General features: G+C 35.5%; 1 non-coding gene across 1 annotated transcript; it reads right to left on the minus strand.

The window, feature by feature from the left end:
* Positions 1-1694: 1694 nt before the first annotated feature.
* On the minus strand, positions 1695-1774 carry LOC112206691 (small nucleolar RNA SNORD74). Its single transcript, XR_002941122.1, has one exon. It is a non-coding gene; the product is annotated as a small nucleolar RNA SNORD74 (small nucleolar RNA).
* Positions 1775-9710: the final 7936 nt, after the last annotated feature.

Consider the following 9710-nt stretch of genomic DNA (forward strand, 5'->3'; position numbering starts at 1 on the left):
GTAATAAGTGCTCTTCTCCCAAATGAAAAATACTCTTAGGGAACAAAAATCAAACACAAACTACGTTTAGATGCTGCATTTCAATAGGTGACCCCGTAGGATTAAGCAAAGGTTATTTTTCTTTTTTGCATGTGCTCTAAAAAATAAATTCCCCAGAGTTAAATTTCGTTTGTTTGTTTTTCATCTTACTGGTGTATTTCCAATATGTTTTCTTGCTTTTTGTCAGTTTCAAATATATAGAATGTGAAAAATAAACAAGTCTGGAACTGACTTCAAGTTTTAAGAGTGATAAAGTATTGTGAAAGTTACTTAGAGAAGATGATTTTTCTCTGATTTATCCTGCCATATTATAGACTCTGGAGAATACAATAATATGGAGGTTTTTTTTCTCTTTCTTGAGTATTCTAACTGTTCAAGGAAAATACTAGAAAGAAGTAGGACTCTGGTAATACTATGAGCCATATCCATGGTCATCTAAATCCTGTAGAAAAAAATAATAAATACAGTTTGCTTCTCACTTAATCATACTTGACAACCATATAGACACTGCTGGGGCCATCATGAGTAGCAGGCGGTATGTTTGACTGTTTTGGCCCCAGAAGTCTTTATAATTGTAATCAGTTTCTTCATCAGTCCATGCTGTGCCAATACCCCTAACTAGCCATAGTGTCATTTTAAAAATTAAAAATAACCCACATTCAATAACATCAACAACAACAACCACCCCTCAGCATAAACTATGTTCTCTGTGTGAACTCACACTACGGAGCAGTTGCATCCAACCCCTGGGCTCTGATTTACTTGGCACACTTGGGGTTAATCAAATCCCCCCACTGTGAGGTGCACACACATTTAGAGGACTATAACACACTCTAATGCTACCTAACTCTGCTGTCATTTTTAATATTTTCATGAGTTTTTTTTAAGTGATGTGCATAGCAGAAATAGCCTGACTTTTTCTTACTGCTAAATAGAGTGCCCACCAACTAAAGCAAACAACAATAAATGAAATAAAAAATGATCAGATGTAGAACATATTTATTCCAAGATAGTTTTAGTTTCTGTTGCCCAAATAAATTTCACATTCTGTGAAACTTGCCTTTTCCCAGGGGTTAAGCTCCTGCAGCACTTGAGATAGTGAGCAATGGCTTCATTAAAAAACATAAAGCATAACAAAACGATGTGGTAAACCTTGGGGTGCTTTTGTTTTTACTTATTTTAGAATGTACTAACAATTTTGTATGCCTCACAATAGAGGCATCCATGTATAAAGACTTGTAACTACTCTTATTATATTCACATTTTCTGGGGCCTTAATTTCATGGTGAACAATATCAATCTGTAACTGGGGCAAATTTACATGACATCACATACAAGGCCCAGCAAGTCAAAGGTGGATGAAACAGGTTCACTGCTGCATGCCATGTGTCTTACCTGGACAGGCAGCCATCAGCTCCTGCTTCAGGTGACCACTGTCTGCAGGTAAAACCAAACTCTGTACATTTTGCTCTTAGTGCCTTATGACCAGTTGTTTTCACTCATAAGTAATGTTTGAATTGTAAGCTCTTTTGCTCTGGAATCCAGAAGCAACCAGTCACTAATGATCATTTTGCAAACTACCTAGTCATCTACCAGCTAAGAAAATAATGGCCTCTCACTCTCTTTTGTGTGTGTGTGTGTGTGTGTGTGTGTGTGTGTGTGTGTTAGAGCTGTTAGCATTCATCAACAACCTTAGTTGTCCCTACCAACATAGGCTTCATCAGAAACTGTTTTCTTTTTTTTTTTTTTAGTAGCAAAGATAGGCTACTTAAGATTTTATCTCCAAGTATGAACATAGAAAATATAAAATATTCAAGCTCTAAATCATACTTTGGATATACCTTCTAATTCTCACTTTGAACTACCTGTGATTAGACGTGACATTTATGTTTTGTCATATTATTCAACATATCATTTAAAAATAATTTAAAATCACATCTAAAATTTTAAAAGAACTTAGGCACTAATATGTTTTGTAGTCTTACATTATTATTTAAAATAATAAAAGAGTAAAATTATATAGAGTATATTTGTAGGTACATATTTTTCCTTGAAGGGTTACATGCAATGGAAAGAAGATAGATTAAGAAAGAACAGTCACCTATATGTAATTAAATTTCAAAATGATATAGAAAAAATTTACTGGAATGAAGAAAAAAATCTGCCTTTTAGACAACTACATGGAAGGTTTATTTTTATTTTGTAATATGGACTTTTGTTCCCGGATAACTTGTAACAAGCTCAAGATGTGGAGTATTAAATGAATTATTACAACATATAGCCTAGAAGTAGGACCGCATTGTAAACTGTCAAAGGTATAACACACTAAAACAGGCCATGTGATTGTGGTTAACGCACTCATAGCGAGTGCAAGCAAACCTTAACCTTCTGGATTTTTACATGCGCTGTTTTACTCTTTGGTTTACTTCTTCCTGTGATCAATACCCGGGCAAAGCCAGAGCTCTTCAGGAGAAGGTTGAGATTATAACAATGTCAGCTTTTGCTTTTAGCGGAGTGATGAGGTTATCAATAATGCATTGGAGATCTTGGGAACCTTCGACATACACATATCACAGCTGCCCCACGTTTATCGTAGGACTTGCAGGTCTGAGCTGAGTTGTCACCTCATCTGTGTTTGAGCCAGCCATTGATGCAGTCAGTCTCAAGTAATCTTGGGCACCTAGGGAAAGCTGTTGAGATTATTTAACCGAAACATTGCATTTGAGGAAGTTATTTAGGAGTGAGAATACATCTATGAAATGGCTTTTATTAAGAAGCTTGTTCAATATTCCTTTAATAACTTTTTGTCTCCCTAGCTCCCTTCTAATGTTTATAAGTTTTGTTGTTTCTGTGAGAAGTTTATTCATATCCTAACAGCTTGTCTGGCAGCAGGGTTCGTGTTTTTTACTTGAGCTTTCTGGTCACGGTGGTGGCTGAGAGTAATGGAGGGGGAATAAGTGGGTGTGGAAATGCAAAGCTGTCTCTTGTTACATTTTATCGATCTCATTCTGGTGTCATTCAATTAAGACAGAAATGTGATGGATAGTCTCTGCACAGATTCCTGGGTTGCTCTCCATCCATTGCAGATACAGCTTTTGTGTTTTATTTTGGGGGAAGGGATGGGGAAAGGGCACGGGCAAGTGGGAGAAATCAAATATGCTATGTGATCTGAATTACAAATCAATGTCTCTCTAAGGATGCTCCAAAATGTCAAACATGCCATGTTTATATTTTCACATACACAGAGTACTTCTGTTGATGTATGAGATGGGTTACTAGAATTTAAGTTGGGGTTAATTATTGTTGATTTATTTTCAAAGACCTGTGAGCTAACATCACTCTTCTACCAGCTCAAGATAATTAAAAATGAGCCACATAGAAAAATACTTGAGTCCAACTCATGCCATTTTTGAAGTTTGAAAATGAGAAATTATTTTCTCATTTTTTTTATGAGACTGTGATTCTAAGTTGACCTTTCTGCAAATAGACTTTCAGGCTGATAAAATGCAAATAGTAGGTATTTTATTTTTTAGTTTATAAACAATTCATTCTAGTTGTTGCCTGTGTTATCAAGAAGTGTACTATTGTGAGTAAATTTCAGAATTTAGGACTGTGTGAATTCTGATCCTTACCCTTGATGATGTATTTTCCCTTAGCTATATCACTACCTTTGTTTGCTACCAGTGTTATAATGAGGGTTGTAGGAATTCATGGATGTGAGAGGCTCTAAAAGTAACAGTTCATGTATGCAAAGTTTTTTTTAAAAAGACATTAAAATCGCTACTGCAAGCACATATAATAAAAGCAGGATATGTTCGACAAACTCCCTTGCCCTTCTCAAAACAATGCCAGATTCAAATTGAGCATTCAGAATTTTCTAATCGAGGTTATGGCTTCTGATAATTAATCCATACTAAAAGGGAGTATGGAATAAAAATATAAGCAGGAGTTTTAACATTAGATCAATATGTTAATGTCCAGGCTCCCCTATATACTCGGTATATGACCTTGGGAAACATGCATACAGCCTGTAGTTTAACCTTAATTTCATTATCTGAAAAATAAATAGCATTGCTTTGAGAATTATGAGACTCAGAATATGAAAATGATTGCTCCATGCTTATCCTGTGTACTTGGCCCACGGGAGACATCCAACACATTTAGTTTTATTCTGAATCCCCCTTTATGGTTTTGACACTGAGTAATTTGGTCCTATAATAAGCTTGCTCAGTCATTTGGGAAAGGAATGTAAGCAAAGAAAAATAATACACTTGGGTCCTACCACTGTGAGTCAAAAATTTTCCAGATCCTAATTCACAGAAGCTAATTTACCAATCTGTGTGATTTTTTTTTAGTGATTTTATTAAAAAAACTAATTGTCATTAAAGAGTTATCCTACAATTTTGTTTATGGAAGGCACTCCGTGTGTTTTGTCTTAATCCAAATTTATCAGTGATTTTAAACTATCATGCTTTCATCCTAAAATTAAAGAGAAGCTGCTGGTTAAAGCAGTTGTTTACTAATTTTACAAAAATTATAGGGCACTTGGAAATGATTTAGGTGGGAATTTAACTGATAACCCACATTGTAACCCATTCAATAGCGTAGAAAAACACAAAATCTTATGCTGCTGGTATATGTCTTGTAGGTATTGTTAAAAACTATACATATATATATGAGGTGGGACCTGGCTGTCTTTATTTTTACTGTTTCCTTCTGAGGTTGTAAATTTTTAAATTGGATGTTTAAAAAAATCATCTTCATGAGACAAGGCTTACCAGATATACATCAAAATATAATTGATATCTATTTAAGGAAAATACATCCATAAGACGTAGGTAGTAAGTAAAAAGTTTTTCTACATGATCCAAACATAAGACATAATTAGAGCATGTCTGGGAAAAAAAAGGATGTATCCTAAATATTGCACATGACTTTTTTTCAATATATACTTGGTGTGTGCTAAGACTGCTAATGCATGCTTTATGAAAACACTACCAACACTTTGGTTGAAGATGTAATGAGAACAAATTTCTACACTCACATAATCATTGTACACTCAGTAAGCATTACTGCATAATGAACATATTTGTGTGCTTGTGTTGGGAATTAATGCAAACCATTTTATTCATTTCACAAAGGGTATGAATAGTACTCCTTGATGTGCTAGGATAATGTTATAACTTTTCCCAGATAGGGTAGGAATTGCAGTGGTATGTTTGGTCATTCTCTTATCCTTTGAGATAGTTCAGGTCTAAATCTGGGTGTGGGGTGCTTCTTCATTCTCTTGGATCCAAGAAGGTGCTACTGAAAAGCAACTTTCCAAGTTGTACTACATTCCACAGCTAACTGATGGAATTTTAAATATTTCATAAGGTAGACTTAAAAAAATCACAAGTAACTATGATTTACAGAATTTATAGAAACAGAGGCTCTAGTTTGGGGTCATACCTAATACACTAAGTTTCAGTGTTCAATTCCAGGAGAATACATAACCAAATCATGGTGACAATATTGCCTCCCCTTAAACTCTTAAAGAACTCTTTTCGTGGCAATTTACAAGACAGTTAAGCACCAGTTGTCAATGATATATGTTTTTCTTTTTAAAAATTCTTTGCTGCCTGTAGTTAATATTAAAAACTTTGTTGTTGTTTGCGTTCTATTTCTTTATAGGCTTTCTTTCCAATTAGAATGTAAGCTTTGTAAAGTAAAAGGCAATTGGAGATGATAAATGAAGGTTGAAGTAATCATGCTGACCATACTTAGTGCCCTCGAGAAACAGAAGGTTCCTATATTCGCCATTCTTATTTTCTGTTCATCAAAGAGGATTTAAAGGAAGATGCCATCCCTTAGACCCTGGCAGTTCCTTCTCTTCAACATTTAAACCTCCACTTTACATTATTGAACTAACAAGATGTTCTAGGCATTCTATTGCAGGGAAGGTATGAACAATTTCAAATTTATCAACAATCAAAATCATCAACAAGATGACGTTAAGTTTCATAATCACTCTGCGCCTATCTTTGTGTTTGCAAGATTCTGACTGGTATCTACCTCCATTGGTTTCTCTGTCTTTGTCTTAATATCTTTCCTGCATGGCTTTCTGGCTATAGCAGCATGGTTTGAAATACTCCCTCAGTAGTCCACTACCATTTATCTCAAATAGATTGTTCTTTTGAAACGTCAAAGTATTTTTTAATACCTTTTTTGTTACAGCTACAACCTAAGACAACTTCAAGTTGATATTCTCCAAATGAGACTCTGATTCAATGAAATCTGTTCTCTCTATTAGCTCATTTTCTCTCAATCTCTATCTCTCTTGCTTTTCACACTTTACTCATCTCTTCCTCTCTAATTGTATTGGAAACTCTTTAGAATCCTAACATTGGAGTTTTGGATATGGCAGGAATCTTAGTGGTCACAGACTTCATCTCTGTGCTTTCACAGATGAAGGTCCCAAGGCTCAGAAAACCTATGGGAGCTCAAATCTAAGAGGAAGTCTAGGAAAGGTCTTTGCCCTGTGGAGGCCTCTAGGTGTCTTACTGAGGGTCAACCCTATCATCTGGTCTTAGAGTTTGCCGGGCAGAGTTCCTTGTCTTATTTATCTTTCTGCCCACAGTGGCTGGCACCCTGGAGGAGGCTAATGTATGCTTGTTAAAATAGTCAGAAAACTTTATGCCATATCTGAAGATGTTTTTAACATATGATGAGTTAAATTTCATCTTCCCAAATGCAGATGTGCTAATTATGCGTTCTGAGCATGAGAAGGAATTTGAATGTTTTATAACTATATGTTGATAATTTTCTCTTTATAGAGATCTGTTACTCCAGAGGAAGAATTTGGGGTCCTGTTTTTCTGTTTCTCCTCAGATCATTTCTAGAAATTAGTATTAGCATTAATATTCTCATAATTTTTATATTAGAAGAAGGTACCTCCAAGCTTGTTTTCTGAGTAAGATCCTTTTTGAGAATAACTGGGTGTCTGCTACATAAATTTGACAAGCTATTTTGGTGGTGAAAGTTTAAACAATACTCTGCTAAGAATAGAAGATATACCCTCAAATCACACATTGAAAAAGGTAGTCCAGATGAAACCTAGAAATTCTTCATGTTGATCAACCTTCTCACTATATTCCCACCGTAGCATTTTATCTTTCCTCTCATCAAAATCTGATTCATCTCTTATGGGCTTTTTGTTTTGTTGTGTTTTGTTTTCAGTCATTAATGAGTATAATGTCAGCCTTTTGGCTATCACTTGAATTACTTAGTTGAATATTGAACCAAATTTGTCTCTGGCCACCAAGCACAGCAAGCTTTCTAAAAGACTGACTTGTAACAGATTGAATTAAGAGTGTGGGAAAGGGAAGTGGAATTATCTGGGCAAGTTGGTCAATGAGAATAGGGGTAAAGCAACAAAGCCATGCTACTTTCACCTTTCACTTGGGAAAAATAATTTTGGAGTGTTTACCCATAACTAAAGATGTCTGGAAAATATAGACATGCACTTCTTTGCTTGTTTCCTGTCATGTTATATTGTAAAGCTCACTGTTTTGAGCTAAGCCATAAAAATCCTCAGCTGGGTCCAAGTGTTCCACGACTGTTGAATTTGGTCAGGAAGCTTATTTGGTCATTGTACTCAAGGGCGATAAAAGTCCTTGAGGATTAACTCTCACATAATCAAGTTTACAGGAAAATCAACAAAAGAAAAAAGAAAACAACCATGGATAAATGAAGGATGTATATATTTGTTAGCTGATCAAAACATTTTCTTTCCAGTAGAATAGTGAATTCAGGAAATCATATTAGTGCTTATATGACCATTACAGATTATAAAATCAAAATAAATTGTATACATTAATCCTAATGATTATCACCAGATAACTATCACCTGAATTTCCAGTCAAGTGAGGAGGAATCAGGAGTCTCCAACATGGTTGGCGGGAAACTCCTTTCAAATGGACTCTGCTGTCTTGTCCCTTTTTTATCCTCATGCAAATTATCATTGCTTATGAGTAAAATAAGTCAATGGAATGCTTGGTATCATTCAAAACAGATAAAGGTAACTAAGCAAAATATAATCACAAAAGAACAAACTAGTTAGCAAAAGAAAGCATGCCGCTTATAAGCATAGATGTCTGTTCTGGTCCTCTTTGTTTATCAATCTGTCTGGTTTTATTTTAGCAAGTAGCAGTTTATCTAGCAAAGTTTCAAATGCAAGTAAAAAAAAACTGTGGGATTAGAGTACCTGTAATTTTGCTTCCAGATTTCACAAATATAAGAAAAAGTCCCCAAACAACTCTACGATTTTGCAAACTTTCTATATTTTGGAAGATAGGTTTTCTGATTTTCTTTTATCAGCAAAAACTAATCAAAGTTGTCTTATGTGAGCACTATGCTCAGTAGAGAGTGACGTGAGTGTACAAAAGACCACTTTTTACCTTAAGCAGTTTGCAATACAGCTAGGTAGAAAGCATCTTGAAATGGAGGGAAAACTAAGAATTTTAAGTCAGTTCTGAATGCTAAAGAAGTGATACAAATCAATCCTCTTCAGAACTTCAAAATAGAATTGGGCTTTTTTTTTTTTTTCTATGTAGCCCAGAGCAATGAGAGAAAGATTTTTGGAGGAAATGTGATTTGAGAATTGTTCTAAAAGAAAGTTAGAGACAGACAAACCAACAGAGAAAAAAACACCCCAGAGAACTTTGTATCTCTGCTCCCAATCTCAGGACCATGGAGACGTACTCATGGGTGGAGAAAATGGACCCACAGAAGATTGCCTCAGGACATCACAGGGATTATCTAGAGCAAAAAAAAGGACTAACATTCATTGCATGTTCTCTGGTTGACTTTAATCAGTGGTTTCATGATCCAAATGAAATTACGTGTCTCAGTGAATAAATATGTAGCTATAATATAAAACAATAGGGGCACTTTTGTATTTTGGGCAGGTGGGTGAGTGAACGTATGTAGGGAAACATTATTTTCACATCTTGTATACATTCTTGGGAGGTACCTATCTGCCAACACCCTTTAGATCTTTTTTGATGTAGACTAAAACATTATACATTCAAAATGGGAGAGAGATGTATAAATTGTCATAAAAAGAAATGACATGTGTGAAACAGGCCTCATATTTTCCCACTCATCTACTCCTGAAATCCTGCTCCTTTCCAATTTCCCGTCTCAGTAAATGGTACCAACATTCACCCACCCAGTAACTCCAGTGTAAAGGCAAGGTGTGATAGATTTCTCTTTTTTTCCTGACACTCACATTCTTTCTATCCGCAAGTCTTGCCAACTTTACTTTCAACTCTGTTCCAGTACAGTCAATTCCCCGTACCCCCAGAACTACCGCTTTTTCTGAAGCCACTGTCATCTGCTACAATAGCCCTCTAACTGATATTTCCGTTTTCATTCTTCTCCCCCTAGAGTTAATTTTGCTCACACCAGTTAAGGTGATTTTTCAAAACTGTAAATTAGATAAAGCTTTTCTATAGTCTCTCATTAGAAGAAATTTTAACTGCATGCCCTCGACTGCTTGAGCCTACATTTTGAAGCTGCTGCATATGTGTCTGGCTTCATTTCCTACCACTCTCCATTGCATATCATGTCCTAATGACACTGGCCTTGAAGATGTTCCTCTAACGTGCCTTAATCCTTCTAACCTCAGA

The sequence above is a fragment of the Pan troglodytes genome, chromosome 22, assembly GCF_028858775.2.
Source record: "Pan troglodytes isolate AG18354 chromosome 22, NHGRI_mPanTro3-v2.0_pri, whole genome shotgun sequence".
NCBI classification, from domain to species: Eukaryota; Metazoa; Chordata; class Mammalia; order Primates; family Hominidae; genus Pan; species Pan troglodytes.